We start from the raw sequence: 7,693 nt of genomic DNA, 5'->3' as shown, positions 1-7,693 counted from the left end.
CCAGGATGTTACCTGCGGCAAGTGCGGGGAGTAACTATGACTCTCTTAAGGTAGCCAAATGCCTCGTCATCTAATTAGTGACGCGCATGAATGGATTAACGAGATTCCCACTGTCCCTATCTACTATCTAGCGAAACCACAGCCAAGGGAACGGCTTGGGAGAATCAGCGGGGAAAGAAGACCCTGTTGAGCTTGACTCTAGTCTGGCATTGTAAGGAGACATGAGAGGTGTAGCATAAGTGGAGGTCGTCTCGCGCGATCGACGCTGAAAAACCACTACTTTCATTGTTTCATTACTTACTCGGTTGGCGGAAGCGGTGCGCGGTCGATTATATCGGCGTGCGCACGGTGTTTCGTTCCAAGCGTGCAGAGTGGCGCAGTGTCGGAAACGGCATTGCGCCGTACAACTCCCGCGTGATCCGGTTCGAGGACACTGCCAGGCGGGGAGTTTGACTGGGGCGGTACATCTGTCAAAGAATAACGCAGTGTCCTAAGGCCAGCTCAGAGGACAGAAACCTCGCGTAGAGCAAAAGGGCAAAAGCTGGCTTGATCCAGATGTTCAGTACGCATAGGGACTGCGAAAGCACGGCCTATCGATCCTTTAGTATAAAGAGTTTTAGCAAGAGGTGCCAGAAAAGTTACCACAGGGAAACTGGCTTGTGGCGGCCAAGCGTTCATAAGCGACGTCGCTTTTTGATCACTTCGATGTCGGCTCTTCCTATCATTGCGAAGCAAAATTCGCCAAGCGTTGGATTGTTCACCCATCAAAAGGAACGTGAGCTGGGTTTAGACCGTCGTGAGACAGGTTAGTTTTACCTACTGATGGCCTGTCGTTGCGATAGTAATACTGCTCAGTACGAGAGGAACCGCAGTTTCGGACATTTGGTTCATGCACTCGGCCGAGCGGCCGGTGGTGCGAAGCTACCATCCGCGGGATTATGCCTGAACGCCTCTAAGGCCGAAGCCAGCCTAGCCGAATCCGGCAAGGATATGCTCACTGTGGAGCCCGAGAGTCGGAGGGCTCTAAACAATGTGACTTTACTAGTCGCGCTTTACTCGTAAGGTGCGACGTCGAAGCCCATTTGGATCTCGGAGATCGGTGCAGTACGGTTTAACACGTGCATCACGGCTCCGCGGGTCCTAACATAACTCAGTTCGATGTCGGGGCTCGGAATAGTCTGTAGACGACTTCCGTTCCTGGCGGGTGTTGTGCTCGGTAGAGCAGCGTCGTGCTGCGATCTGTTGAGACTCGGCCCAGTTACGCCAGGTGATTCGTCGTGGACGATGATTTTGACGGTTTTTTTTTTTTTTTTTTATTCATTTACATTACACGAACTCTAGTACTAGGACTTGTACTTAATTTTAAAACTTTGTCGTCCTCGATAGCGCCGCCGTAGTTGTTCTGTTAGCAGTTTTTATTACACGAACGCCTCAACAATGCCCTGCTCGCACCGCACACTTTCCATCCGAAATTGGTATAAACGAACGAACGAACGAACGAACCGACACAGTGGATCGCGTCAAATGACTTCTCTTTTTATTTATTTATTTAATTAATTAAATAATTAACTGGACGTCGTATATCAATTAACTTAATAATCACTTTTTTTTTCACCAAAATTCACTATTGTCCAATATTAAATTTTCGTCAAAATCTGACGTTATTTCAATCTGTGTAAGTAAGTAGGATATCTATAGACTAGATGTTGGAAAATTTGACGACATTTAATAAGACAAATAGATTAATGCACGGTTCTAGGTTTTCACATCGCTAAATGTATAATCGATCTTACATTTACCTGGATCCTGTAACACAGGGACTCCTAGCTCAGGATCCAGAGCCGTAGACTCTTGTTTATAAGTTTTTTATGCAATAAATTATTTTCATTTTCATTTATTAAAACCAAGTACGCCAAACAAAAGCAACGCCGCGGATCGAGCGAGCGCAGCGAGCGAGATCGTTCCAGTCGGAGCGGATCCGACCCGGTCGGGTTAGGTTGAAGTTAGGTTTTTTTTTTTATTTCATTCACAGAAAAACCTGAACGTACCATACGGGCGGGTACACTGAGGGAATTCCGTGATTGAAATAAAAAAAAAAATACCTAACGAAGGGCGAGAGCGGCGAGCGAGGCTAAAAATACGGATGTTTGTTCTCGGGTCTTGGGTATGGGGTAATAGGGTATGTATTATAATACCGATAAACGAAAGACCGAATTTCACAAGACCTATGGACGGAAGGCCGAATATTAAAACGTCGAATGGATATATGACCGAAAGTTTGAAATCCCGAAAGTACATTTGACCGGCAGCCTAAAACCCGAAGACTACAATCCCGAAGATCAAAATACCTACACTCGAAAGGTCGAAAACTCATAATGCCGAACAGTCATAATCACTACATGTAAAATAATCGACAATCAATATATCGAAAATCAAAATACCGAAACTGCCGTTATACCAACGACGAAACAAATATAGCAGGAAAAGATTTGTGCGAGCGAGCGAAGCGAGCGAGCAAGACGGTTCGCAGCAGAAGCGACTCGGATAGGTTAGGTTCAGAAGGCTAAGGCGGGAACGAAGCGGAGCGTAGTTCCCGCCTTAGCCTTCGATGTTAGTTTTTTTTTATAGCAGGCAAGATACTTAACTGCCACTAAGAAAGTAGGTTGGATAAGATTCAACAGCAAAGATCATTTGTGAAGCAATATTATCCGGGCTGCTATAAAAAAAAACCTAACATCGAAGGCTAAGGCGGGAGCTACGCTCCGCTTCGCTCCCGCCTTAGCCTTCTGAACCTAACCTATCCAAGTCGCTTTTGCCTCGAACCGTCTTGCTCGCTCGCTTCGCTCGCTCGCACATATCAAACTTTTTTTTACTTTCGGTATTATGAATTTCGATTTGTTAAGTGTCGATATTTCAACTGTAGGTAATATGATTTTTCGGTATTATAATACATACCCCATTTTCGGGATTTTGTACTTTCGGTCATTTAAAAATAGATATTTCGACCTTCGGTGTATCGGTTGTCGGTATTTTGTACATTCGGTATTCTGAATTTCGATGTGTTATGCGTCGACATTTCAACTGTAGGTATTATGATTTGTCGGTCTTATAATACATACCCGTTTAATATGTATTTAAGTATGTATCTATCTATATAATTATATTTATCCGTTGCTTAGTACCCATAACACAAGCTTTGCTAAGCTTACTTTGGGACTAGGTCAATTGGTGTGAATTGTCCCTTGATATTTATTTATTTATTTATTTATTTATTTATTTATTTATTTATATATTATAAAAACCATAATTATGAACGAGGCAAGTGACTGTGCACCATCACAGTCGATCATAAATAAACTAAAAAAAAAAAAAAAATGTTGGAAACTCCCCGGCTTAACCGACTTTGATAAAACGTGTCTAAGAACCATAGCCAACTACTAAACTACTTTGGATAGGCGGAGGAGACAGACAGACAGACGGACGGACGGACGGACGGACGGACGGACAGACGGACGGACGGACGGACGGACGGACGGACGGACGGACGGACAGACGGACAGACAGGCGGACGGACGGACGGACGGACGGACGGACGGACGGACGGACGGACGGACGGACGGACGGACGGACGGACGGACGCACACACACAGGGTAGAGTTTGCGCAGACGAAATTATCAAGCCGCCACTCGCTTTGAGTCGGCTCTATCCACGGACGTAGGAGATGAGACGAAAGATGCGCGTGCGCATGTTCCGGTTCGTTTTTGTAGAGTCGTTATTGAGTGGTTTTTTTTTTTGTGAATGATGTGTGTGTATTTGTGCGGCGCGCGCGCAGATAAATAAGCGAAGAGCGAGCGTGGGGACCACACAACCGATATAAGTATTTTGTTACTTTATTTTTTAAAGTAAAAAGGTGCTTTGATTTGGAATGTGTGGTTGGTTGCTCGAGCTCTGCTCTGCCGGGCCGCGCGCCAACATATACAACAAAACAAACAAACAAAAAAAAAACCATATCAGCCGGCCGCCAGAAAAAGGGAGAATGAAGAGATAGACAGATAGATAGATCAGACTATTTGATAGTTGTCTAATGATTGATGTAATGCGAGCTGAGACGTCGTTTTGGGTAGCAATACCGACATGGCGACGTGACTGACAATCAGCAATATATATAAAACTTGGACGCTTGCGATCCTGCGTTATCATCACAATACGACGATCGGGCTAATTCGTGGCTTGTTCACGATTAGACTTGATTGTTGTAATCTCGGGTGATAGCGCGCAGAGATCGCGCGTCGGGTCGAGCCCCCTCGCTGGGGCGAGACTTTAAACACGCCCTACGATGATCGTACAATACCGATTGAACGTCGGATCGTACGTACTGGCAAACGCACCACGTCCCCGTGTCCCCCCCGTACGCACTGGTCGTAGGGGCCAAGCGATGGTTTTGTGTGGCTGCGTTGTCTTCACGTGCGACGCCCGACACGGTAATTGTCGGTTCGAGCGGCTGCGGGTGTTTTCGAATGTGCTCTCTATTGCCGAGCGTCGTGCCTTATCCGCGACTGTGTCAAAAGTAATACTAGTCGTCTTTACGGACGTGTCGTGATTTATATATGTGCCTGGTAGTCGAGGAATGTTCATTTTTGGGCGCTGACAAACGCGCTCGTGGCGTTGGCGCGCTAATACCGTGCCTGCGCCACAAAAACTAACAAAAGCGATAATCCACCGTGTTGACACGCGTGTTGGGCGATTGTTTTTGATAGAATAAAATAACAAACGGCACGTCGCGCTCGCTCTCAGACTAAGAGACGAGACGGGCGCGGCGTCATGCTCGTAGAACTGTGTGCGCGGGGCGAGTTGGGGCGTCGTCGGGCCAATCGCTCGGCGGCCAACCTCTCTCTCTCCCCCCGTCAAGTTCGGCGGACGCGTGTGTTCGACAATTTTAACGAATTGTTCGCAACGACAGCTCCCTGGTTGATCCTGCCAGTAGTTATATGCTTGTCTCAAAGATTAAGCCATGCATGTCTCAGTGCAAGCCGTATTAAGGCGATACCGCGAATGGCTCAATATATCAGTTTTGGTTCCTTAGATCTTACTCAGTTACTTGGATAACTGTGGTAATTCTAGAGCTAATACATGCAATCAGAACTCTGACCAGTGATGGGATGAGTGCTTTTATTAGATCAAAACCAATCGGCGGAGGGCCTCGCGTCCGAAGTCGTAACATTTTGATGAATCTGGATAACTTTTGCAGATCGCACGGTCCAGTACCGGCGACGCATCTTTCAAATGTCTGCCTTATCAACTTTCGATGGTAGTTTCTGCGACTACCATGGTTGTCACGGGTAACGGGGAATCAGGGTTCGATTCCGGAGAGGGAGCCTGAGAAACGGCTACCACATCCAAGGAAGGCAGCAGGCGCGCAAATTACCCACTCCCGGCACGGGGAGGTAGTGACGAAAAATAACGATACGGGACTCTTACGAGGCCTCGTAATCGGAATGAGTACACTTTAAATATTTTAACGAGGAACAATTGGAGGGCAAGTCTGGTGCCAGCAGCCGCGGTAACTCCAGCTCCAATAGCGTATACTAAAATTGTTGCGGTTAAAAAGCTCGTAGTTGCATTTGTGCTGCGCGCTGTCGGTGCACCGCATCCGCGGTGATACTGACACGTTTGCGGAGCATATCGTCGGTGAGCCGGCGGTCAAACGCCGGTTCAATATCAAAATCCTATCGCGATGCTCTTCAGTGAGTGTCGAGGTGGGCCGACAATTTTACTTTGAACAAATTAGAGTGCTCAAAGCGGGCTCAAAATGCTGCTTGAATATTTCGTGCATGGAATAATAGAATATGATCTCGGTTCTATTTTGTTGGTTTTCAGAACTCCGAGGTAATGATTAATAGGGATAACTGGGGGCATTCGTATTGCGACGTTAGAGGTGAAATTCTTGGATCGTCGCAAGACGAACATCAGCGAAAGCATTTGCCAAAGGTGTTTTCATCAATCAAGAACGAAAGTTAGAGGTTCGAAGGCGATTAGATACCGCCCTAGTTCTAACCGTAAATATGTCATCTAGCGATCCGCCGACGTTACTACAATGGCTCGGCGGGCAGCTTCCGGGAAACCAAAGATTTTGGACTCCGGGGGGAGTATGGTTGCAAAGCTGAAACTTAAAGGAATTGACGGAAGGGCACCACCAGGAGTGGAGCCTGCGGCTTAATTTGACTCAACACGGGAAATCTCACCAGGCCCGGACACCGGAAGGATTGACAGATTAACAGCTCTTTCTTGATTCGGTGGGTGGTGGTGCATGGCCGTTCTTAGTTGGTGGAGCGATTTGTCTGGTTAATTCCGGTAACGAACGAGACTCTAGCCTGCTAAATAGGCGTCGCCATTTAGGTGCGCGCGATCGTTCGCGGTCGTGCAACTCACTGGCGACGTATTAAAATTCTTCTTAGAGGGACCGGCGGTTTCGAGCCGCACGAGATTGAGCAATAACAGGTCTGTGATGCCCTTAGATGTCCTGGGCCGCACGCGCGCTACACTGAAGGAATCAGCATGTTCTCCTTGGCCTAGAGGCCCGGGCAACCCGTTGAAACTCCTTCGTGCTGGGGATTGGGGTTTGCAATTATCCCCATAAACGAGGAATTCCTAGTAAGCGCGAGTCATAAGCTCGCGTTGATTAAGTCCCTGCCCTTTGTACACACCGCCCGTCGCTACTACCGATTGAATGATTTAGTGAGGTCTTCGGACCGACACGCGGTGGCCTCACGGCCGTCGGCGTTGCTGGGAAGTTGACCAAACTTGATCATTTAGAGGAAGTAAAAGTCGTAACAAGGTTTCCGTAGGGGAACCTGCGGAAGGATCATTAACGTATTGCGCGCCTCTTGTTTGTTGTTAACACGACGACGACGTCGCACGCGTATACCTTAACATAATCCGATATAATGAGAGAAGCACGCGCGTTATGGACACACACTATTCAGTTGTTATACATTGTTATAACACTGTTGTGTGTGTGTCCAGGACGTGCGTGTTTCGGCGAGCGCTTCCCGCGCGCGCTTCCGGCGGGAGAGAGCGGGCGCTGCCCGAGCTCGCGTCGCGTCAGACGCGCGGCGTGTCGCTAGACAGGACGGGGCACAAACCCGCGCCCCGTTCGTCGCGATGCGTACGCGCTCTAGAGCGAACGTCAACCGTCCGAAGCGCCCCCGAGGCGCACGCGGAGTGCGGTGTATGTATTTTTTTTTTTTTTTTTTCTGCATGGAAGAAAATTAAAATTTTTTTTTTTTTTTTTTTTTACATATTATATACAGGTAAACCACGGAGGTGATGAAACTATTACCCTGGACGGTGGATCACTTGGCTCGCGGGTCGATGAAGAACGCAGTTAACTGCGCGTCATAGTGTGAACTGCAGGACACATTTGAACATCGACAATTCGAACGCACATTGCGGTCCGTGGAGACACATCCAGGACCACTCCTGTCTGAGGGCCGGCTGCATAAATAGACGATATTTATATTGTTGCTGTCACATTGCTCGCGTTAATGGAATTACACATTAATATATCAGCGATGGTATGTTTGGTGTGTTTTCGACGACGGAGAGCTAATGGCGGTTCGCGCTGGGCGATTCTGTTGCACTGTGCGTCCGTTCAAATATTATATAAATGGTATGGCGTGCTGTTACGCTGTA

The 7,693-nt window shown here is 47.6% G+C and overlaps 2 non-coding genes across 2 annotated transcripts; both read left to right on the top strand.

Moving 5' to 3' along the window:
* Positions 1-4,962: 4,962 nt before the first annotated feature.
* Positions 4,963-6,869, top strand: LOC141444005 (small subunit ribosomal RNA). Its single transcript, XR_012453111.1, has one exon. It is a non-coding gene; the product is annotated as a small subunit ribosomal RNA (ribosomal RNA).
* Positions 6,870-7,337: 468 nt separating this feature from the next.
* LOC141444012 (5.8S ribosomal RNA) lies at positions 7,338-7,494 on the top strand. The gene has a single exon (XR_012453117.1). It is a non-coding gene; the product is annotated as a 5.8S ribosomal RNA (ribosomal RNA).
* Positions 7,495-7,693: the final 199 nt, after the last annotated feature.

The sequence above is a fragment of the Choristoneura fumiferana genome, chromosome 28 (assembly GCF_025370935.1).
Source record: "Choristoneura fumiferana chromosome 28, NRCan_CFum_1, whole genome shotgun sequence".
Taxonomy (NCBI): domain Eukaryota; kingdom Metazoa; phylum Arthropoda; class Insecta; order Lepidoptera; family Tortricidae; genus Choristoneura; species Choristoneura fumiferana.
This window is presented reverse-complemented; position numbering and strand designations above follow the sequence as displayed.